The following is a 24,492-nucleotide window of genomic DNA, read 5'->3' on the forward strand; positions in this document are numbered from 1 at the left end:
CACTCCAAGGAATAAAAAATGACAACGAAGCTACCAGCATCCTAAATGGCCCCGCATTTGCAGAAGTTCTGGCCTCAGGACCAGCCCACTGGTTGCTGCTTCAACCTCCAATGAAAACCAAATAAATAAGCCACAGCACACGTTTATTGGTCTCTCAGAGAAGGCTGTTTCCCCACAGAGCTCAAGCTCTCAGCACAGGTCTCTGAATCCCTATATTTTATTTTTTAAAAACAGCATCACCAACCCAAACTAGGTCATGCATCTTCCCTTAGAGCTGAACAAAGGCAGTGCAGTGCTTCCCTTCTCGTGCTTATCATTCTCTGGGCTGGTGGCAAGGTCTACTGCTCAAACAGTTAATAGTTTTCTGACACAGCAGAGATTGTGTTTGGAATTCCACATGGGAAGGATGTTGGGGGTCTACATTTCAGAGGAAAACTTGGGAGATCAGCCAGGTCATTCATCTGCCAGATTCTGTGCTGGCAGTAACGCGGTAGGGAGGAGGGGAGAAGGCAGAAGAAAGGAGAAACTTTCCAGGATAAAACCCACCAAAGGAGAAAGCTAAATAGACCATGGTCCATTGGCAAGAACAGTAAACGAGCCTTAGGAGAGCTGAGTTTCACCCAGCCCTGATGGAAATGATCTGGATAACTCTGGGCAAGTCTCAGATATTGTTGCTGTTGCTCTATTTCCTTATTTAGACATGAGCTTATGGACAGGTTAGATATGAGGATGTTATAAAGATCCAAAAAGTTGGATCAGAAAAGATGGAAAACATAGAAAAGATGTAAAAGTTCTTCTAGCGGATTAGGGGAGCTGCAGTCCATGGGGTCGCAAATAGTTGGACACGACTGAGCGATTTCACTTTCACTTTTCACTTTCATGCACTGGAGAAGGAAATGGCAACCCACTCCAGTGTTCTTGCCTGGAGAATCTCAGGGATAGGGGAGCCTGGTGGGCTGCGGTCTATGGGGTCACACAGAGTCGCACACGACTGAAGTGACTTAGCAGCAGCAGCAGCAGCGTGCTACTGGTACCAGGGATTGTTTTTATTGCTTTTGTACAGTCTTATCATTCCAGCATTGAGGGCCTGGGTCCCCAAGGTTTAATTTTGAGGAAAGTCTATGGATTAGATGAGGAAACACTTTGCAGACAAAGATTATGATTTACATAGAATCATAGACTAAATGGAGCCCAGAGACCTCAGGAGTCATCCCATTCCACCTTCCTCCCCAAATGCAAAATCCCTCCAACAAAATCCTCTGTGTTCCCACATCAGCTTAGAGTGTAATAATACAAGTAGTCCTTTGCTTTTTGTGAGTGATGAGATCCAGGGGTTAGCTTTTTCCTGTTTAATCCCAAATTCCCTAGACTAAGTGAGAACACATAGAAGGCACACAGATGAATAAATAAGTGACAGTATGGACATCCCTGGAAGATATTCCTTCAGACTCTGCTTTAAACAGCCCAGCAATGGGGGGTTCCTTGCTTAATGATGCCACTCACTGTATTCTGAGCATCAGTCATTGCCAGAATGTTCTTTCCTACCTAAGTTGGAATCAAACCTCTTCACTTCCTCCCCCTTTTGTTGCTGTCTTCTGGGGCTCTCTCCTTCACCAAGGAAAGCCTTTAAATCATCTTCATCTCCTTTGCCCTTCCATCTTTCCTGCTTCCTAGACCTCCCTTCATTTTTGTCTCTTTGAACAGACTGTAAATACCTGTCTTAAAATACGATGCCTAGAGTAATCCAAATATGATCTTGCTGGCCGATGAGTTAGAGGGATAATGAATACTAAAGTTCATTCTTATAAGGGTCCAAGTGTCTTCCAGCATTACAGGTTCTTTAAATCTGTTAGCCTGTCCCATTCCGTTAAATCTGCAAATCAACCCTGGGAGCTGAGGATCATCATTCCTGTTTTACTTAGGAGGAAACTAAGGTTCAGTGAGTTGCCTCAGCTTGTCCACTGTCTCACTGTTGGGAGGTGGTGGGGCTGGGACTCGCTCTCAGGTCTGACATGAAGTCTTCCTTCCCAGGCTTTCATTCATCAATTGCTTAGTAAATATCTACCCTGTGCCAGTTTCTGGGCTTGGCCCGAGGGAAGAAATGACCCCAATGCTGATTCCCTCTAAAAGAACAGTTTGCCTTCTGTGGCTGGAGAATATACTTCTTGCCTGGGGGGAAATCAGCATTAACACAGCACTTTGCAAGCAGCATCATTTTATCGCTTTTTACATAGTAATGTGTGTTTCTGCATTTCTCCCCAATACTGTGGACTCCTGGTATTTACCTTGGTTCTCACCCCCACTCTCAGCATTAGAATAGGTGTTCAATACAGCGCTTACATATGATAGGTGCTAAAAAATATTTGTTGAGTGCACAAAGTGTTTATTTGCTAAATCAAATGTTATGTCCTCTACGGCTAAAGATAGAGCTTCAGGAAGGGAAATTAGACAAAAATGAGAGAAGAGGAGAATTTCTGGTGCAGAAAAAAACATCAAATTATCTCTGGTCATTTGTGGGGTGGCAGAAGTACCTGAATCAGCTTCCTGTCCAGTATGACTATGATTTCCTCTAATTTAGAACATAATTGCTACTGAATGTGGCTTCTAAAATTTTCTCAGCTCTCTGGACAGTTGTATCACCTTGAGCTTGACTTCGTACTGAGTTCCAAGCCCTCTGAAATCCCCAGAGGTTTTCTACTTAAACTTCTGTCAAGGCAGATGACTTTCATAAACTGTGTTGCTTCACAGCCTAAATTTGGGGTTTTATGCTTATCTTTGTTGAATGTCCCTGGGGTCTCGAAGAGTCGGACACAACTGATCGACTTCCCTTTCCCTTGTTGAATGTACTCTTTGACTTCTAGCCTGTTTCTCTGACTCTGAGTTTGTATTTGCTTTAGTGACCTTCCCAGCAATGTATCATCCACAAACTTGATTAGCATGCTGTCTAGATTTTTTTTTTTTAATTCAAGTAATTGATACAAATGTGGGACAGAGAAAGGCCAAGGACAGAGTCCAGAGGCACCTTGCCAGAAGCAAACCTTCAAGGTGACTTTGATCAACACTGTCTAAATAGCACTTTAAACAACTAAGACGTGACCGAACTATTACGATATTGCTCTTATTTCTAGCCGGGCTACAAAAATATTGTAGAAATCAATGACAAATTTCTTATTGAAATCTACAGACTTCCCAAAAGGAAATGTGGCTTGGATATTTTGAATGGAGTCTTGGAGAATAGGAGCATCATTTATTTAATAAGGGTTCAGAAACCATCTCCCTAGTGATCTTGTCTGGACTTTTACTGGGATTCAATGTTGAAATTTTGTTTCTGAATTTCCCATTTATCTTTTTTTGTGGAAAGCCAGACTTGTAGTTCTCTGTTCCAATTACTGGCTATTGACAGCCTGATGAAACTAGGAACCCTCAATACAGCATTCTGCTTCTACTTTCAGAAACCCGAGGCCAAAAACCCATGATTAAGTTCTTCAAAGAGAATGATTTCTATATAGTAAAGAATAAAACAAACACTTTCAATGAGAAATTGAAACTTCAAAAAGCACCTTCTTGTGTGAACACTTAAAGCTGTAACCTAAGTATTGCTATTGAGATGCTTCTAAAGATCCAGAGAAAGGATCAAAACACCAGCTCTGAGCACTTGTCCTGCTTTTTCCTTGATTTACTTGTCCTAAATATAACTAAAGATAATCAGGCAACAACAATGAAACAAAAATCACAGCATGCAATTGCCTCTTATTTTTTGTAAAGCTTGTACTCACTTCCGGGGTTCAGATGAAGCTCTCTTTTACTGAATCTCAACAGAGGCATGAGGTCAACTGGATTAAGGTGCAGAAATATTCACTCTGCCATCACCTCATTGGTGATGATATATTTTCCTACTTTATAGATTTGGGGACTTGACTAGGGACTTGTTTGGCCTCAGAGTAGCTGGAGAATAGCTTCTTGACCCTTAATTTGGTGTTTAAGCCAAGTGACTGCTTTAGCTAATGGAATATTTGTAAATATGAACAAAACAGAGGTTCACATGGTTGGGCTGGGCTTTTCCCTCTGCCAAGACCATGAGATGAACATTCCTGGAGTAGCTTGGGGGGCCACAGATGATGAGAAACATATAAAGCATTGTCTCCAGCTGACCCACAGATCTTAGACCACCTGACTCCAGATGACAGCAGATGTGTGGAAAAGAGATGTAATGCATGAGAAAGAAATCCCAGGTTGTGTATTTTGTTGTTATGCAATATTGTTGTAGCAACACACGGTTATCCATCCAACTGTATGACACAGCACTAGGCACTTAGTAGATGCTGAATAAGAAGTCTATGGATCTGAACAGAATTGAAAATGTGCCTATTGTCTTTACAGCAACCTCAGAGCAAGGTCCTTGCTGAAGGGCCCCAACTTGTAACATAATCCTTCAAGTACACGTCCACAGCTCTGAATCTCAGTTCTTCTGAGGTCGTTAAACATTTACATACACACATGCCCACACACATCTATTAACTGTCCATCAGGACCTAGCCTAAAGCTTCCTATGCCTGGAAGGGCTGAGCTATTTTGAAACCAAACCAATTAAGAGCAGCAAGGCCCTTAGGCTGAAGATCCAGCAACCACAGATCCTTAAATGTTCAATCCTGGGACTACACTGACATGTGTGGGCAAGATTCAGGTTTATGATTCGGATAAAGCAGTTCCTGGGTCTCCTGTGTAAGTACATAACCTGGCATGATTCTCTATGAGAAGGGACTTAAGTACTAATGCTGGTGATTATGGCTGGAGGATAGGGAGGGACCTAATATCATTTCATGCATAATGGCAACTGTACCATGTTCAGTAATCATTCCACTAATATTTAGTAATAATAATAGTACTTAGTAATACATTGATAATAATACCTACCATCTATAAAACACTTATACGCCAAGCCCTTTATGTGCATCATCTCATTCTATTCTCATTATTAAGTGAGAAGGTTATTGAGCCCTCTGATGTAGCATGATAACTGCCTCTATCTTAAGTGACTTACCCAAAGTCACACAGTGAGAATGTGAAGAAGTTGGAGTTTGAATCTAGTGAGACCACATTCGAATCAGTAGATTAACTCATCAGTTATGACTGAAGGGTATTTTAAAACTCATTATTAGTTGGTGGTGGGGCACAGGAGGAAATAGTAGAACAGGGACATGTGCATTTTGGCAGCTTGTTTGCTGAGCTGTGATGGAGGCCAGTTTGCAGTCTGAGGTCAGAGGTGGAGTAGGTGTGGCTTAGCAGACAGGTGTAAGTAGAAGGGGAGATGCGGGAGGAAGAAGGCACAGGACAGGAACCGTGCTGCTGCGAGGGGGGGAGGGCCGGGAGGAGGCGGCGGCGGCCTGGTGATGCTCTTGGTGGGAGTGGACCGTTTGTGGGGAGAACCAAGTGGCTCAGGTGGATTAGTGAGACTGTGGAGAGTCACAATGGTCCATCTTCTGCCCCGTGAGACTTTCAGGAAGGTCTACCGAAAAGCCACGAAATGCTTAGTGTGACGGGTTATTTTTGAAAAACCAGGGGAAGAGCTGAGGTCATGCCCAGGGGTCTTGCCGGTAGAATCAAGCTCACAGAGCCAGAGCAGGGTGGCTGTGAGTTCGTCAGTGTCTCTGGGCTCTGCAGGGAAGGAGGCACCCCTGTGCTGACTCAGCCAGGGCTAATAACTAACAGCCTTTCTAGAAAGGAAAAGGCTCCTTTCACACAGGTAGGTTTAGTCCCAGGCCAGGGAGCACCCCTTGGTGGAGTGAGAGCTAGACTCCAGCCTCCACTCACCCCCTCTGCTGGCTGTCTCTGGGCAGGTACAAGCTGCGTGAGGTCTGTAGGAGGCCAGATGTTTGTCTGGCTCAGAAGTGGGGCAGCAGGGGTCTGGGTTACAAAATTGTGATGGTGCTGCGCTGTGTGGACCGTGTAGAGGTGTGGGCAGGGTACCTCTGAGCCCAGAGGAGGGAGCTGCGATCCACCTGGCCGGAAGGGCATCAAGGTTGGAAAGAGCTTACATTTAAGCTGAAACCTGCGGAATGAGCTTATCAGATAGATGACAGAGAGAAGGACCTTCCTACCCCTTGAAAAAGCATGGATTTTGGACACTTTCAATGGCTGACAGCACCATGGAGTACAAACATAAGCTTCCCACAAAAATTCTCCATGAGAGGCCCTAAATAAACAAATACCAGAAGCATGGCTGCTTCAAAGCAGGTCTTCTAGCTCTCCTTTCCCAGTAGCCTGAAGCTTCTACACAGAAGATGCCACCGGACCATTAAGAGACTAAATTATAGGGTATCCGTGACTGGTGTCAGAGCGCTCAGCAGGAGGGTTGCTGCCCAGAGATGAGGCTGGGAAGGAAGTCTGATCAATGTAAAGTAGTCACAAAGAGGAATGCTAAGGTTCGTTCCTGTTACAGGATTACCGGGGAGAGTTCACGATCTCAACATTAGCTACCAAACCAGTCAGTACATCTGATGTGCGATCCTGTCTCTATCAGGGCACCAATAGAGCAGGACACAGGGCAGATGGTGGTGAGGAGTTTAGAGAGGCTAAACTCTCTTCAAGAGGATATGGGTGGGGTGGCAGAGGGGAGTCAAAAATTATCACAGAGGAACTGGGTTTAGAGAGGTGCCCTCTCTTCAAGAGGATATGAGTGGGGTGGCAGAGGGGAGTCAAAAATTATCACAGAGCAACTCACAGCCAAGGAGTTGGATGGCAAAGGGCATAGGAAGGGAAGAGAAACTTCATTCGCCAATTCTTCTTTTGAAATAAGATGTGGTAAAGAGCTATCATGTGCCAGGCGCATGGCTAGGCATTGGAGTACATGAATGAACAAGGGTTTTCCTCCTCTGCCTACTTCACTGTCTTTTCTGGGTCTGGCCCTGGGTGGACATGCCCATCACCTTGCCCATCCTAACTGTACTAGAATGTGTGATTCAGAACTCAGAGCTGAAATGCTAGTATCTCTCTTATCTCTGGAACACAAGGGGTGTGGAAGAGGAGAGTTCCTCCAAGGAATAGTGGCCAGTCAGTGGACAAGGATAAACAGGCTAGGTTGAAGGGAGTTGTGTCTGGTCAACTGGATAGAACAATGGGATTTTGTGATGGATAGCTGTGCATTAGCTCTGAATTCTTGGGGAAAATTCAGCCTACAGCAGACCCATAATAGCATATATCATCTCTCCCCTGGGAAGGAGAAACAGTTGCAGTGGCACCTTCCTACCTATTAACCACATCTTCCATTAAGCGGGATAACTCACCATAATTGTGATTACACTTGGGAATCAATTAATGTTCACCTTAAAATAAAGTGTAGGGAGGAAAGCAATTAATGTAATAGAGTTAGAGCATCAAAATGACGCAAATGTTATTGACAATTATGAATCACATATTGCAGTTTTTTGGTTCTCTGCTCTTTCCTGGAGAGGTTTACTGTGGAGGAGAGGAAGCATCATCAGATCTTCTGGGTGAAGACATAAGTTCCAGCTCTCCCATCACCACCTGCTAAAAGCAAGATGCCAGTGGCTTCCAGGCCATCTTCTATCTCCACCTTCCAGCTCCACTTTTAGGCAAAGAAGCTCCAAGGATTGGAAGGAAGAGGCTCAAAGGAGGGCCAGCATTTCCCTGTTGGTTAGAAAGACTGATTTCTGTCAGACTTGGCCTTGCTTTTTTCCTCAAAGACAAAGTCTGTGATCTTTCAGACATGTACTGTTTGGCTCTTTGTTTGCTGGATATCATCTGGAAGAGATTTATAATATTAAATAGATTTAATTCAACCTAAACAGAAAAATGGCATTTAAAATCCATACTGAGATTTTTAGCTTCTCGCATCTCAGGATTGCAAAATCCAAATCACTGCGTCCAGAATCACTGCAGATGGTGACTGCAGACATGAAATAAAAAGACACTTACTCCTTGGAAGAAAAGTTATGACCAACCTAGACAGCAAATTAAAAAGCAGAGACGTTACTTTGCCAACAAAGGTCCATCTAGTCAAGGCTATGGTTTTTCCAGTAGTCATGTACAGATGTGAGAGTTGGACTACCAAGAAAGCTGAGCACCAAAGAATTAATGCTTTTGAACTGTGGTGTTGGAGAAGACTCTCGAGAGTCCCTTGGACTGCAAGGAGATCCAGCCAGTCCATCCTAAAGGAAATCAGTCCTGAATGTTCATTGGAAGGACTGATACTGAAGCTGAAACTCCAATACTTTGGCCACCTGATGTGAAGAGCTGACTCATTTGAAAAGACCCTGATGCTGGGAAAGATTGAAGGCAGGAGGACAAAGGATGACAGAGGATGAGATGGTTGGATGGCATCACTGACTCAATGGACATGAGTTCGAGTAAATTCCAGGAGTTGGTGATGGACAGGGAGGCCTGGCATGCTGCAGTCCTTGGAGTCGCAAAGAGTCGGACACGACTGAGCACCTGAACTGAGCTGAACTAATCTCAGGATTGCACCAATCCTGAGAAGGAAACAAGAAAGAAGGTTATTATTTTTAGATTTAGAAAGCAAAGTTTAAGTGAATAAATGACTTATCAAGATTACAAGATGAATTAACAGTAGGCTGTCTTATCAGTAGGCCAGGTCTACAAAGATGGTTTTAACACTTGCTGCAATGGTTGTTCAAATTCATATTCTAGTCCCCAAAGGCTTCTGTTCTGGATGAACACTCCTTGGGAGACCTTCCAGGTGTTAGTAAAAAGTCCTGAGTTCAGTCCACTCCAGGCCCTGACTTCAACTGAAACCCAACTAATTAAAACTTAGAAAAGAAAATTTAGATTGGAAGAATTCAGATTCAGTTGGAAGATATTTGAGGGGTAATCAAACCCACACTTTCATTTTCCGGATGAGAAAAGTGAAGCCTGGGTTGGGGAGGGCGTTGTGATTTGGGTCCATTCCCAGCTTTGGACAGAAACCTCATAGCCTCAGTAGACAGAGAAGACAGGGCTTGGCTGTAACCTAGGAGGAAATGAAGCTGCAATAACAGAGAGAAATCTTTACAGATCTCAACCAAATGCTCTTTGTGGATTGCGGTGTTGATTCGAATGTTTTGGTCCCTACCAAGTCTCTTGTCCATCTTAAAGACTGATTGTGCTCATTCGCTGATTCCTTCTGTAGTTAACCTGATTCCTTTCCTAAGCTCCCTGAAAACTCCAGATCAGCAGTTCTTTGATTTGCTCTGTCCTCAGAACAACCACTCTAGGTAATCACAAGCTTCCATAAGAAGGAAGTTATGGAATCCAGGGCTGGCTCCTTTTGTCTTCCTTCTTCAAGTAAGGGGCATACCCACCACCTGGGGGCTGAGAACTGAGGGCTGCCTGGACAGACTGACACACCCTCTCTGAGGACGGCTCTAGGGATCTGGGTTTCTGTTTCTTAGCTGAAGGCTTCCTCCCATCACCATAGCTACATCCCTCAACCAATCTGGCCACTGCAGCCTGCATGGGGAGCTCAGAACAGAGCAGTAAAGCTATCCACAGCCTCAGTCTTAACTAAGTCTTTGTAAGGATCCCAATGGCAGTTTTGATTCAGTAGCCAAATAAACTCCAGAATATTGATGACCCACAGGCAATGAATATTTAAACCCTTCTTTTTTCTCTTTTAATCTATGTCAAAGAGGAAAAGTTACACACAGGGATATTCCAGGGTGATTGAGCCGTAATCCTACCTACAGGCCACCCTAAGATTTGCTGCCCTAATTAAGCATTGCTTCTCTCAAAATCAATTCCTAGCATTGTTTTCTAAGGAGCTAGTAACTTCACTTTCACTTTTCACTTTCATGCATTGGAGAAGGAAATGGCAACCCACTCCAGTGTTCTTGCCTGGAGAATCCCAGGGATGGGGGAGCCTGGTGGGCTGCTGTCTCTGGGGTCGCACCGAGTCGGACACGACTGAAGCGACTTAGCAGCAGCAGCAGCAGCTCATCAAAGGCCTCCAAATCCACTAGATGGCAGTAGTCGGTTGATCAAATAGAGAGGGCCTGCCTAGAGAAGCCAGATACCTACAGAGCAGCCCAGCTCTAGGATTTATAATCAAGTCCAGAATATCTAAATATAAAGACGCCCTCTCCCCTCCTCCATTCCTTGAGGGTGACTCTTACTCTTTTTAATTATTATTTAAGATAACAGCTACTCTGGATGAGGCTATTTATGCAGGACTCTGGCAGAAAAGAAATAGAGGCCTGTATATATTCGCTCGGGGAGTCGTTTCTGAGGTGCCCCTTGCTGAGTCAAGATGAACTGGAGGCAGCTGTGAGCTCCTACTGCAAGAGGAAGATTGTGCCTTTGCTCCTTCTAAGCCACAGCTCTCCAGGCATTCCAATCAGGGACCTCAGCCAGACCATGAGCCCCAAACCACAGCTTACCACACAACTGTGCTGAGCTCTGAACCAAGCCCTAATATTAATTTATGAAACCACAAAGCGATTACAAAGTTGTGTTCTATTTTTCTTCTGAAAACCCCCTATTGAAGAATGAGTTTGAACCGGAACCAAGCCTACATACTTCCTAGGCCTTTTAAAAAAGATTATTAAAATTTGTTTTTTATTTTACATTGGAGTACTGGCTTAGATGGTAAAGAATCTGCCAGCAGTGAGGGAGACCCAGGTTCCATCTATGGGTCGAAACGATGCCCTGGAGAAGGGAATGGCTACCCACACCAGTATTCTTGCCTGGAGAATTCCATGGGCAGAGGAGCCTGGCGGGCTATAGTCCATGGGGTCACAAAGAGTCGGACATGACTAAGCCACTAACACTTTCACTTTCATAGTTGATTAACAATGTTGTGTTAGTTTCAGGTGTAATGCAAAGTGATTCAAATATACATATATATGTATGTATTCTTTTTCAAATTCTTTTCCCATTTAGGTTATTACAGAATACTGAGCAGATTCCCTGTGCTATACCGTAGGTCCTTTTTGGTTATCTATTTTAAATATAGCAGTGTGTACACGTCAATCCCAAACTCCCAATCTATCTCTCCCTCCCCCTATCTTACCTCCCTGGTTAAATTCATTCTCCAAGTCTGTGAGTCTGGTTCTGTTTTATAAATAAGTTCATCATTGTTGTTGTTAGTTACTAAGTTGTGTCTGACTCTGTGACCCCATGAACTGCAGCACCAGGCTTCCCTGTCCTTCACTATCTCCCAGAGGGTACTCAGACTCATGTCCATTGAGTCGCTGATGCCATCCAACCATTTCATCCTCTGTTACCTCTTTCTCCTCCTGCCCTCAGTGTTTCCCAGCATCAAGGTCTTTTCCAATGAGTCGGTTGTTCAGTTGTTCGCAGCAGGTGGCCAATGCTTTAGCTTCAGCATCAGTCCTTCCAGTGAATATTCAGGGTTGATCTCCTTTAGGATTGACTGGTTTGATCTCCTTGCAGTCCAAGGGACTCTCGAGAGTCTTCTCCAGCAGCACAATTTGAAAGCATCAGTTCTTCAGCCTTCTTTATGGCTTAACTCTCACATCCGTGCATGACTACTGGAAAAGACAAGTATCACATATCACTTATATGTGGAAACCAAAAAAAAAAAAAATGTTACAAATGAACTTACTTATTCCCACAGCTGTTGAACTGGGATTTCAGTATGTTCTCTGACCCCGAGCTGAACAGAACCTATCTTTCACACACCCAGACTCCTGGTTGAGAGCCTTCCTTTAAGCTGAAGCTGCCTCCAACTCTGTTCTTGACCTCCATCTTGCAAAGTCTCCTATTGGGGTTTTCTGTCAGTGCCCACAAGTCAGCCTTGCATATGGAGATACCCCTAGTTCCTGCAGCAAACTCCTTATTAGGCAATTTTCTAGTTGGCCACTTCTGTAGCAGCCAGAGAGTCTGGTGGTTGGATGGGAGATTTATGCAGGACACTTGGCTAAGATATAAACAGTGGTTTAGAGAAAGGGAATCTGCTCTGTGTCAACAGTTATACGAGGCTGGGGGCCTCTAGCAAGCTGCACTAGATGTTTATCCGCTGAATCAAGCTACTACATCATCAGGCCCTGGCTGACTGGAGGGGTCCTGGTTGGAGGGCAGCAGGCTCCCTGCCAACTCTTCAGTCTTGAATTCAGGGGGGAGGTCTCTTGACTGCCTTTCTCCTCCTACTCCACCTTACTTGGGTAGAGGAGAGTTGAGAAGGGACCTCAGAATTTGATTTATTGATAAGAAGCATTTATTTCCAGCTTTCTGGGTCCATCACTCTTTTAGTGGTCATTTTATTTTATCCACACAACAACATTTTGAGGCATTTAGGGGTGGGTCCATGTTTTATGAGATCTGAAATTGGTACAACGTATAGGGAGGGGGCTTTAAGAAATAACAAATAAGCATAAAATTAGCTATGTGTGACAGTTGCTCAGTCCAGTCCAACTCTTTGTAACCCTATGGACTGTAGCCTGCCAGGCTCCTCTGCCCATGAAATCCTCCAGGCAAGAATACTGAAGTGGGTAGCTAGTCCCTTTTCCAAGCATCTTCCTGACCCAGGTGTCAAACCCACCATCTCCGACATTGGCAGGATTCTTTACTGTCTGAGCCACCAAGGAAACCAAAATTATCTATAAAAGGGAATATTCATTTAGTATGATGCAAAGCTCATCTCTCAAATATGGAATGACTATAGCTTTGGAAAATTCAGGTTTCTTTCTTCTGAGATCTCTTTAGGCAATTTACCAGAAATGTTTACATATGAACACTTTCTGCTGGCAACCTGGCTTCCCCCTTCTCCAGGAACAGTGTGCCCTCACTGGGGGCCTGACCAGCAGGGAACCAGAAGCTTGGCTCAGTTAGCTTCCAGATAAACTTGTTCTGCAGGTATGTGACGAGCCCTATTTCACTCTGGTGACTCTGATAGAAACAATATGTGACTCAGGCCAGGGCACAGCCCTAACATAGGGAGACTCTGAAATCTGCGATCAGAACTTTGGACTCCAAGCCTAACCTGCTTTTCTCTGCACTCTGCTGCCTCCCACATGGCTCCAGATCGGTCTGGGACTCTGATGGTTTAGCTTGAAACCCAATCAATGGCCGCTTCTCCTCTGAGGCACAAATCCCACAATCCTCTTTCCTAATCTGGAGACCAAGAAGAAGCCCTAAGGAGAGGAGGAGGTGGTCTTTTCTAAAGAGGTGGGCCATTTCAACTTACTGCAGCTCCTTTCTACAGGATGCTAGTTTCTTTCTTTCCTGTTTACTCCTGCAACCTGAGATCTGCACTTCATCTTCTGGGAGAGGCTGTGTGTGGGTAGGGTGTGTGGGTGGGGCTGTATGTGGGAGGGGATGTCTGAGGGGTGCTGTTCTGAAGGAGGGGCTGCCTGAGGGAGGGGCTGTGTGTGGGAGGGGCTGTATGTGGGAGGGGCTGTGTAGGAGGGGCTGTATGTGGGAGGGGCTGTGCAGGAAAGGCTGTGTGTGGGAGGGGCTGGGCATAGGGGGCTGTGTGGGAGGGGCTGTGTGTGGGAGGGGCTGTGCAGGAAAGGCTGTGTGTGGGAGGGGCTGGGCATAGGGGGCTGTGTGGGAGGGGCTGTGTGTGGGAGGGGCTGTGCAGGAAAGGCTGTGTGTGGGAGGGGCTTGTGTGGGAGGGGCTGGGGATGGGAGGGGTGTGTGGGAGGGGATGAGTATACGAAGGCTGTGTGGGAGGGGCTTGTGTGGGAGGGGTATGTGGGAGGGGATGTGTATAGGAGGGCTGTGTGGGAGGGGCTGTATGTGGGAAGAGCTGTGTGTGGGAAGGGCTGTCTGAGGGAGGGGCTGTGTGTGGTAGGAGCTGTCTGTGGGAGGAGCTGTTGAGGGTGAAGTCTCAGAGAGGGGCTGTGGGGGGAAGGGAGGGACTGTGTGTGGGAAGGACTTTTGAGGGTCCCTGCCTCAATAGTGTCTGCCTCTGAGAGAGGGGTCCCTTGGTAGCTCTGTTTGCCTTTGTTGTGGCTTTCTTCCAGGCTCTCCTCTTGAAGATTTCCTCTGTCTCTCACCTCTGAGTGCCCTTCCTCTGAACCCTGTCTTCTTACTCCCGCCTCCCTCTCCTTATAAAATCTTTCTTTCTGTGCAAGGATCTATTGTTAGTCATTTGTGTCTTAGGGTAGAATTTAAGTCATTTGGCTTCTTCCTCGGGGATGAATTGTAAGTCTCCATAAAGGAACAAAAGCTCTAACCCTTCAAAGCAATGGGGGGCAGGGGGAGTAGTCCGGGAGGTAATCTGAGTTGGTGGAGGAGGTGGAGAGATTTCCCAGATATTTGAGGCAGCTTTTGTTATTGTTCTTTTTAGTTTGTAACAAAAAGAAAACAGATTTAAAACGTATTGACCATCTACTTGTGTGTCAAGCCCTGTGCTTGTTGCTCTCAAAAATGTTTTTATTTAATCCTTGTACCACCTCTGTGGGGTAGGTATTATGATACCCATTTCAACGATGACTAAGCTGAATGTGGCCACTGTACAGGGTCACACAGAGGCAGAAGAAACTGCTTTTGGTACATAGCTACTGTGTGCCTGGCTGTGCTGTGCCTTCTCACAATTGTCTCATTTATTCTTACAGTACTTCCCAGTATATAGCTTGACCTCCATTTTTCAAAAATGAGAAAACTGAGGCTCAGAACTGTCAGGTGAGATCCCACTCATGTGGGAGATTACCTTGTTGCAATGATAGCTTCTAAGTACTCTATGGGGTAAGTTATTTCAAAGGATTCATAACAGAAAGGCTCGTGGACAAAAGGAAGGTGCTCAAAACACACTGTTTCCTTAAATGTATTTAAAACACAAATTGACAACCAAGGGAAGAGGGCTGGAGTGGACTAACCCACTTAGGATCAAGTCAAACAGGTGAGAGGACCATACTCCCTAAATCCTGTATGTCCCCAGTGCATGTATGTCCCCTCTTTCAGCTGTATCTGCCTTCCCAGCCAATAGGATGGGAATTAAGATATGAGCAAGAAGGCCGAGTACACAGAAGGTCCCCTGGGCCAAAGCATGCATTTTCTCTCTGATAGGAGGATCACAAGGGCAAGAACAGGTATGTTTGGCCACAGCTATAGCTTGCCAATTAACCTTCTGAACAGCCAAGAATGTTATTTGCATTTCTTGCTCTGAGCACATGGGGCCAAAATGTGACCATATGGATGTCAACCAATGCCTTGCTGATTTAGGCATGACCAAGCTGCCAACCCAGAGGGGGTATATCATAATGTATTCTTTCTTCCACTTTCTAGCTATAAGAAACGCTCTCACTTGGTTCATCATACATTCCATTTATTCTGTATATTTGTAGCATGTGTTACAAGTTGCTAACTTATTATCTATATTCACCATGTCTTATGAATTCTGCATATGTCTCACAAGCTACTTACTTACTCATCATCTATACTTCACACATCATATGTGTTTTGCCTGTATCTCGTAAGCAACTTGCTTTCTATCTAGGCTAGTTTTAGTTATCTATTGTTGTGCAGCAAATTATCATAAAACATCTTTCTTTCTTTCTTTTTTAATCCCTCACAGTTTGTGTGGGTCGGGATTTTGGAAGCAGCTTTTCTGGATGGTTCTGGTTCCAGGTGTCTCATGAGGTTGCAATCAAAATGTCAGCTGGGGATGCAAGCATCTAAAAATTTAACTGAGATGGAGGATCCATCCACGTCAAGATGCAGTCGACATTGCTGGCAAGTCGGTGCTGGCTGATAGCAGGAGCCCCCAGTCTATTACCCCATGAACTTCTCCACTGAGACGCTGGAGTAACATCATGATGTTGCAGCTGTCTTCACCCAGAACAAGTATAACCCAAGAAAGAAAATGTCTTTTGTGACCTAGTTTTGGAAGTCATGCACCTTCCACCAATTCTGCAGCATTCTATTGGTTATACAGGATAGCCCAGCCCAGCATGGGAGGGGACTTAGCAAGGGCCATGGAGCCAGGATCGTTGGGGCCATGTTGGGGGTTGTCTTCCTCAGTGAAATATTTATGAATTTCATACATCCAATCATTTGCATCATCGTTGAGGCTTACTACGCAATAGGAGCACTAAGAATAAGGTTCACAGCGCCACCTTGCGGGGACTTAGTAGGAGCTCTGGGTCAACAGAGAACAAGAGAAGGTGTGCTTGTCTCTACCGTGATCTCTTTTCAGGGGCTGCAGCTTGTCGAAACTGCCTTCATCCCCCAGGCTTGGGAAATATAACTGAACAGGATCTAAAAGAGATCTTTTAAACTCAAGACTTGAGACATTATAATCCTTCTTGCATCCGGGCAAGCACCAACCCCGTAAATCCTGACCACCCATGATGATGTTTTCTCACCACTTTTGCTTATGATGTTATCCTGTGTGTTTGTTTTGCTCCCATTTATGGTAATAAATTTGCTTCTAATGAGTGACGTATCTTTTTGTGGGACATGAGGAAAGATCATTATTGATTCATGCCTGATTTGTTCCAGAGCTGCTGATGGTAGCCTTTGTCAAAAAAAAAAAAAAAAAAAAAAAGGCAAACACAACTGTTTAGCCCATACTGGTACAGATGCTCTATGGCGAGACACACAGAAAGGTTGTAGTCAAGTTGTGCTTGGCTTTGCTAAGGTCTTTCAGGATTTCTTCTAACTGGTTAAGAAAATATAACTATCTTATATATTATCTTAAAAGTATCCTATGGTTGTTCCAAGCTATCTCATGTTAGTGCATAGCATTTCTTCATGTCTTGGCTACCAGGCCTCTTCCCTTGGACTGAGGAGTCCTCAGTATCACTAGATTGGGATATGCAGAAAATCAGATTTTCAGTTATTCGCTACTTTTGACTCTTACTTCCCCCACAAAATTTAATAGAATGAGCCTCTTCAGACCAAGTTCATTTGAAGTCTTACCATTATCACCCTTCAGTTCCTAGCATGTTTAGTTAAAAAGTGCAGTCGCTTTTGGAACTTCATGGTTTTCTGGAGATAGTTTATTGATAATGCTTTGTCTGCCTGTCTTTGTTCCCTGATAACATCACTATGAATGGACAAATCACAGCTGTCAACTCCAGGTAGATGTGGCCACTGATCTAGCCAGAACTGTCTATTCCTTTCCCCTCCAACCACTATTTGGGGATCTCAGCAGTACAGGTTCACTGTTCATCCCTCTGTCACCAAATGGTGTGACAAGACCATTTTCCTCCTCCCACCCTGTCCCAGGAATTGTCCTGAGATAACATATTGATGTGTCCTCATTCAGGGATCACTTGCTGATCATCAGGAGCTCATCTTCCATGTGACAGAGAGATGGCTTCTCAGGGAATGGCTTCACAGTCAAAGTCCAGGGTCCCAACTACACTCTCTGGACCCTGAATTGTCAGGACCATAGGCTACAGTGTCATTGTAGGAGCCCATTTCCAAATAGGTGATTCAGCACCTACTCATACTATTGTTTGACAGTGCATCTTTATTTCTGATCTCAGACTCTTACACAAAACCATCCACCAGGTTTCATGCATCCCTGCTCTCTTTAAGTGGACACAACAAGAGGTTTTGAGTTGGTGTAGAGGCTGGTACCTGGCAACCCACTCCAGTATTCTTGCCTGGAGAATCCCAGGGACAGAGGAGCCTGGAGGGCTTCCATCTATGGGGTCGCACAGAGTCAGACACAACTGATGTGACTTAGCAGCAGCAGCAGCAGCAGAGGCTGGTACTTAGCATGCATGCATGCATTGGAGAAGGAAATGGCAACCCACTCCAGTGTTCTTGCCTGGAGAATCCCAGGGACAGGGCAGCCTGGTGGGCTGCTATCTATTGGGTCACACAGAGTCAGACACGGCTGAAGCGACTTAGCAGCAGCAGCAGAGGCTGGTACAGTGAGTCCTGTTTAGTATCTTATTACCCTGACTTCACATTATTCTGAAGCACCTTCCTTTGCAGATAAGTTAGATACATATGCCTTCTCAAGTTTCTGGTAGGTTCTTCCCTGTAGAAAAAGTTTGTCCTGAACTTCTATGCAAGCAAACTCCTGCTATTAGTCTTTAGGTACTTTGCTATGGAAAGTCAACTTTTATCTCCTTAGAGAGCTCTCATTAAAACTGAGCCTTTTATGATGGTCATGGGAAAACAGTGGAGACAGTGTCAGACTTTATTTTTCTGGGCTCCAAAATCACTGCAGGTGGTGACTGCAGCCATGAAATTAAAAGACGCTTACTCCTTGGAAGGAAAGTTATGACCAACCTAGATAGCATATTCAAAAGCAGAGACATTACTTTGCCAACAAAGGTTCGTCTAGTCAAGGCTATGGTTTTTCCAGTGGTCATGTATGGATGTGAGAGTTGGACTGTGAAGAAGGCTGAGCACCGAACAATTGTGCTTTTGAACTGTGGTGTTGGAGAAGACTCTTGAGAGTCCCTTGGACTGCAAGGAGATCCAACCAGTCCATTCTGAAGGAGATCAGTCCTGGGACTGCTTTGGAAGGACTGATGCTAAAGCTGAAACTCCAGTACTTTGGCCACCTCATGCGAAGAGTTGACTCATTGGAAAAGACTCTGATGCTGGGAGGGATTGGGGGCAGGAAGAGAAGGGGACGACAGAGGATGAGATGGCTGGATGGCATCACTGACTCGATGGACATGAGTCTCAGGGAACTCCGGGAGTTGGTGATGGACAGGGAGGCCTGGCGTGCTGCGATTCATGGGGTCGCAAAGAGTCAGACACGACTGAGCAACTGATCTGATCTGATCTGAGGCCCATTTACTTTAGAAAAACATCAAATCCACATGCACCCCACTTTTTAGTATTTTACTCAAGTTATACCCTTTCTGGACTCAAACAACCTTGGCCATGCCATGGATGACTATATTTGGGTGGAAGTGGTATATATCTGGGTCATGGTATCCTTCCATGGATATCTTTCACTTCCATGTGATGGTGGTGAGGTATGCCTTGGCCGTGAATGAGGTACCCTCAGGGGGTTGTTAACTATCCCTTACTTTATGGTTAGATATGACTTTTGCATGGATGAGGAAGCCTTTCTCCCTTGGTTCCGGGTAATTCTATGTGATACACATAACTGATTGGAAAATGAAAGAAACCATGGATTATCCATCCCTGAGAGATTTCTACACAAGTGTATAAGGACTCTGGTGCCTCATTTGGTGGGGTGGTGTGGAGCTTTACATATAGTCATTACCATGGTTGCCTACTTGTCTGCTTCCTCCATCTCCTGCTAAATGACTCCAAGACTAGGATAATGGCTTCATTCACTGGCCCCCTCAGTAGGGAGATATTTCCCATTAAGACCAAACTGCTTTGGCAGAGGCAACTGTGGAAACATATTAAGCCTATTGGATAGGGTCTGTATCCAAATCTGTTACGATGGAAACAATCAGGAAAATCGCCTTCCTGCCACTATCTTTAACACAGGTGCTGTGACTCACACTGTCTTATCCTCCATTCTGATGCTTGTCTGCCTAGTACATGTAGGCAGTGGTCATTACTAAAGAATTCTATCTCCTTGTTATGCAGATGTATTTTCTTTTGGTACTGGAGACTAGCAGGCTAGGTGCTGTTGGCCTGTTGACTATATGGAACACTTCATTTTTTGCTTGGGGCAAAAAAATTTATGTTGATTTATTCTGGGTTTGATGTTGCTTTTTGGTTAATTTATTTATTTGCTGTTAAGGCAGCCCATTCTGCCATTTTTGTTGTTCAGTGGCTCAGTCAGGTCCGACTCTTTGCAACCCCATGGACTGCAGCACGCCAGGCTTCTCTGTCCTTCACCATCTCCCAGAGCTTGCTCAAACTAATGTCCATTGAGTTGGTGACGCCATCCAACCATCTCGTCCTCTGCTGTCCCTTTATCTTCCTGCCTTCTATCTTTCCCAGCATCAGGGTCTTTTCCAGTGAGTCAGTTCTTTGCATCAGGTGGCCAGAGTATTGGAGCTTCAGCTTCATCACCAGTCCTTCCAATGAATATTCAGGGTTGATTTACTTTAGGATTGATGGTTTGATCTCCTTGCTGTCTAAGCGACTCTCAAGAATCCTCTCCAGCACCACAGTTAGAAAGCATCAATTCTTCGGTGCTCAGCTTTCTCTATGGTCCAACTCTCACATCCATATATGACCCATACGTGACCATCGATACACTCTGCCATTAAACATATGGAATTTCATATTATGGCACCCCATTGGAGTCTTCTTTTCCATTTTCAGTGACCAGAAAATTTCATTCAGCTGATGCTTTTGCCTGATCTTGAGTATGAAAGAGGGGCAGTTAGGTGGACTTTCTATTTAGCCTCTACCTCCAGGCGGTCAGCATCATTGAAAAGTAGAATGACCTTTTAAAAGCCAACTGTGCCAGCTTCCTGGCTCCCAGTCTTTCCTTCTCTGTACTGTCATGCCCACTCAGTAGAAGTCCTGAAAGACCACCTCCTTCATGGCTTAGTTTCTTCACCCATTCATACAAGCATGATTTTGGTCGAAGAGTAGACGTTTGGACTTGTTTTTAAGATCTGCTTATTGACCTGCATTAGTATCAATAGCTACGATATACCAATAACCAATTGGCAGAAATCTTTTTAGATTTCTAGTTTTTAAAAGCTAGAAATGCCACCCTAATTTTCCTGCTGTGGTACCTGGATTAAGCTAAAGAATTCTTCTTTCTCTTTTTGGGGCTATCTTTCTGTTTTTCATGTTACTGAGAGTTCTGTTTCTTGCCTTTGAACCTGAATTTGTATGTACTTATTTTTTTCTACTATTTTTACATTGTTTACTATTTCTATGAGTTCAGCAAAGGGAGAGATCTTATCTTGTGCTCAACCTGCTCAACCTGATTTCCCCCTTTCAAACTCAATTCTCCTCTCTCCTGTGTAGACCAGTACCTCCCCATCCCCTGCTCAGCTCTGAGCCCCCATTTATATATGCAAAGACTCACTGATGTGCTCTACTAAAGAGCAGGTTTATATGTTCCAAGTCTCCTCTTTGGCAGCCTGGAATAATTGGCAGAAGCTTTGAAATTTCCATCTTTCCCTTCATCTTCCCCCATTAATCTCAGCCAGGGAAGGGAGCTCTTTAGAGATTTATATCCTCCTTAATATGAATTATGTTTTCTTCTTTAAAAGGCAGACGTGGTTGTTTTAACTGATAATTTTTTCTCGATTAGAATTACCAGTAACATTTATGGAGTACTTATGTACCAAGAATCATATGAAGTAGAGTGCCGGTGCTGGCTCACTTAATTCTTATGATATCCTGAATGTGGGTGTTTCAGCTACATAGACAGGTGAGAAAACTGGACTGACGGAGAGTCAACAGTTGTCTGCAGTTTCATGGCTATTGAAGCTCAGAGATGGGATTCAAACTCATGACTTTATTCATTTATTTATTTATCTACTTGGCTGCACCAAGTCTGAGTTGCAGCCTGAGGGACCTTTGGTTGAGGCATGTGGAGTCTTTAGTTGGGGCATGCAGACTCTTAGTTGTAGCACGTGGGATCTAGTCCCCCAGCCAGGGATCAAACCCAGGTCCCTGCATTGGGAGCCTGCAGTCTTAGCCACTGTACCACCAGGGAAGCCCCTCTATTACTTTAGAGTAAACTTCTCTTGCCAAGACTCTGATAGTGAATATTTTAGGCTTTGCAGGCCATGTATGGTCTCTTTCCCATATTCTTTTCTTAATACCTCTTTACAAACATAAAGCTATTCTTAGCTAGAAGGCTATAAATAATACGGCATGGACTACATTTGAACTGCAGGCCGCAGTTTGCCAACTATTTTCAGAGCTTCTGTCTTTGCCCACCGTGGCCAGGAGTGGGGGGCCAACAGGGCACAATTCCGTCCTGCTTGTGCTTCACAAGTGCCATGAATACCAGGCACACGGCAGCAAGCAATGATTTAGAGGCAGGCAGAGCCTGTGCGCTTCAAAGAACTAGAATGTTTCACCTGGGTTTTTGAAATGGGAATTAGGCCACAGGCCTGAGGACTGAATTGTTTCTTTGCTTTTTAATCTCCTTGTCCCATTGGTCACACTGAGCGTGCAAGGCCCCAGGTGACAAGAGAGTGAATTCTGTGGCACTGTTCTCCTCTGAGACTGTGGGCAACAACTGCTTGGCTGTTCCTTGTTTCTGAGAGACATTTATCATCAGCCTGTTTGCGGAGAAGAGGAAGGGATGGAAAGGGTAATAATTGGAGTCAGGGTCTTCCCTTCCTCATTGCCCTCCATCAACAGATAATTATTTAACATTTATTATGGAGCATCAGGAAGACCACGTGGTAGGCAGGTAATAGGTTAGAGCTTAGAGATGATAAAGATCTAATGTAAGAGAGATTGGCAAGAGCATGAAGTCAACAGACCGTAAGGGTATGAAGGGTACGAAGAACTGGAAGGAAACTAGGCTGATTTTGAGAGGGCCAGTCTGGGTGATGTGGGGAATGGAGACGCCAGTAAATAATAGAAGACAGAGCAGAGATTCAGGTTGGGAGGGGGAGTTCCATCCGAGAATACTGCAGTTTTCACGTGGAGATGTCTGACCAGCAGTTTGAAACACAGGTTCAGAACTAATAAAACTGCTGGACTAAAGAGTTTTGTATTTAGCCCCAGGACAACTTGGACCTATTGGGGAAAAAAATTGTGCAGAGGTGTTTCTTCACAAATGCTCTGTTTAGAAAAATTGTTTTGGAGGAGGAAAAGGTCTTGTGAGGTAACATTTCCAGTGATCCTGGCTGTAATATAACGAGACTGGGAGCTAGGGTCGGGGTAGTGATACAGGAAAGTGACAGAGGAACTTCCCTGGCGGTCTACTGGTTAAGAATCCATCTTCCAATGCAGGGGATGCTGGTTTGATCCCTGGTCCCCTGGTTGGGGAACTAAGCATGCTCCACATGCTGTGGGGCAGCTAAGCCCAGGTGCCCCAACTGAAGAAGCCAGTGTGCCATAACTACTGAGCCCGTGTGCTTTAGAGTCCACACTCTGCAGCAAGAGAAGCCGTATACTGCAGTGAGAAGCCCGTGCTCTGCAAAAAGGACCCAGTGCAATGAAAAAAAAAAAAAAACAAGTGACAGATGCAAAAGATATTTTGCAAAAGCTTAGCAAAAAATTACAGATTTTTTCCTTTAAAAATAATATTTTCCCAAATATTTTATTTGGAAAAATACTAAACCAATCATCAGAAAAACCAATACAAACCACACCCATATTCTCATCACATAGATCTGCCAGTTGTTAGTATCTTTGGCCATATTTGGCTTCCCTGGTGGCTCAGAGGTTAAAGCGTCTGCCTCCAATGTGGGAGACCGGGGTTCAATCCCTCGGTCGGGAAGATCCCCTGGAGAAGGAAATGGTAACCCACTCTAGTATTCTTGCCTGTAGAATCCCATGGACAGAGGAGCCTGGCAGGCTACAGTCCACGGGGTCGCAAAGAGTTAGACACGACTGAGTGACTTCACTTCACTTCACTTTTGCCATATTTGCTTTCTTTATCTTTCTCTTTTCAGAAGAAGGACACTCCTATAATACATAGCCACGTTGTAATGATTACACTCAGGACGTTTAAAAAAGATACCATAGTTTCATCTAATATGTAACCTATTTTCAAATTTCCACCATTGTCCTAACAATAATTTTTATAGCTTTTTTTTTTCCAGTATTCAATCAATGGCTCAGCATTGTATTTTCTTTATCACGTCTTTTAAAACTTATTTAATTTAGAACAGTAGCCCTTTCTCTTTTGGTCTTTTATGACACTGACCTTTTGAAGAATTTGGAGCAATGGCTTTAAAGAATGCCTGATGATTTGGATCTGTCTGAATGCTTCCTCATGATTCGATTCAAGCTGGTGGGTTTTGGTGGGCGTATTATAGGCAGGGCTGCATCTCAAGCAGAACACATCCCAAGCCTCATCAAGTCAACTTGTCCCCTGTTTACCAATGTTAGGCTTGAGCTTTTGGTTAAGGTGATGTCTGTCAGATTTCTTCATTGCAAAGGCAACTTTCCCCGGATTTGTTGAATGATGCTTGGGACTCCTTGACTATCCTGATCTCCAAGACCATTCATTTAACACTTACCTTGATTATCCTTGCCTGAAGTAAATATTGCATCTGTGGCTGAAAAATGGAGATTTTCTAATCACTTAATTCTTTCTACATTTTTCTAGATGTCATTCTTCTGTTAAAAAGAACTTTCTTTCCTTCAACTTTTGTTTTTAGTATCTTTATGGACTCAATTACTTTAAAAAAATTAAGTTCAACAAGTTCTGTAACTGTCATTGTTATTTTTGAAAATTGAAATACAATTTACACACAGTGCAATGTCCAAGTCTTAAATATGCAGTTACAAGAATTTGATAAGCATATATACTCATGTCATTTCAGTTCAGTTCAGTTCAGTTCAGTCGCTCAGTTGTGTCTGACTCTTGTAACCCCATGAATCGCAGCATGCCAGGCCTCCCTGTCTATCACCAACTCCCGGAGTTTACTCAAACTCATGTCCATTGAGTCGGTGATGCCATCCAGCCATCTCATCCTCTGTCGTCCCCTTTTCCTCCTGCCCCCAATCCCTCCCAGC

The 24,492-nt window shown here is 44.4% G+C and overlaps 2 long non-coding RNA genes across 6 annotated transcripts; one reads left to right on the forward strand and one right to left on the reverse strand.

Moving 5' to 3' along the window:
• Positions 1-946: 946 nt before the first annotated feature.
• Positions 947-11,944, reverse strand: LOC147357444 (uncharacterized). Of its 2 annotated transcripts, none has more exons than XR_015141439.1 (3): positions 11,579-11,944; positions 11,238-11,501; positions 947-7,761 (listed from the first exon to the last, which is right to left on the reverse strand). It is a non-coding gene; the product is annotated as an uncharacterized LOC147357444 (long non-coding RNA). The 2 variants fall into 2 exon arrangements; XR_015141438.1 differs by having other exon boundaries at positions 11,238-11,504; positions 11,579-11,941.
• Positions 11,945-12,054: 110 nt separating this feature from the next.
• Positions 12,055-16,355, forward strand: LOC147357445 (uncharacterized). 4 transcript variants are annotated; one of them, XR_015141436.1, is made up of 4 exons: positions 12,055-12,828; positions 12,997-13,140; positions 14,881-15,008; positions 15,494-16,355. It is a non-coding gene; the product is annotated as an uncharacterized LOC147357445 (long non-coding RNA). The 4 variants fall into 4 exon arrangements; XR_015141434.1 differs by lacking the exon at positions 12,055-12,828 and having other exon boundaries at positions 12,837-13,140; XR_015141437.1 differs by lacking the exon at positions 12,055-12,828 and having other exon boundaries at positions 12,837-13,140; positions 14,899-15,008.
• Positions 16,356-24,492: the final 8,137 nt, after the last annotated feature.

This window comes from Bos grunniens, chromosome 15 (genome assembly GCF_055505025.1).
Source record: "Bos grunniens cultivar Pamir isolate PY7600 chromosome 15, Bosgru_T2T1.0, whole genome shotgun sequence".
In the NCBI taxonomy this organism is placed as follows: domain Eukaryota; kingdom Metazoa; phylum Chordata; class Mammalia; order Artiodactyla; family Bovidae; genus Bos; species Bos grunniens.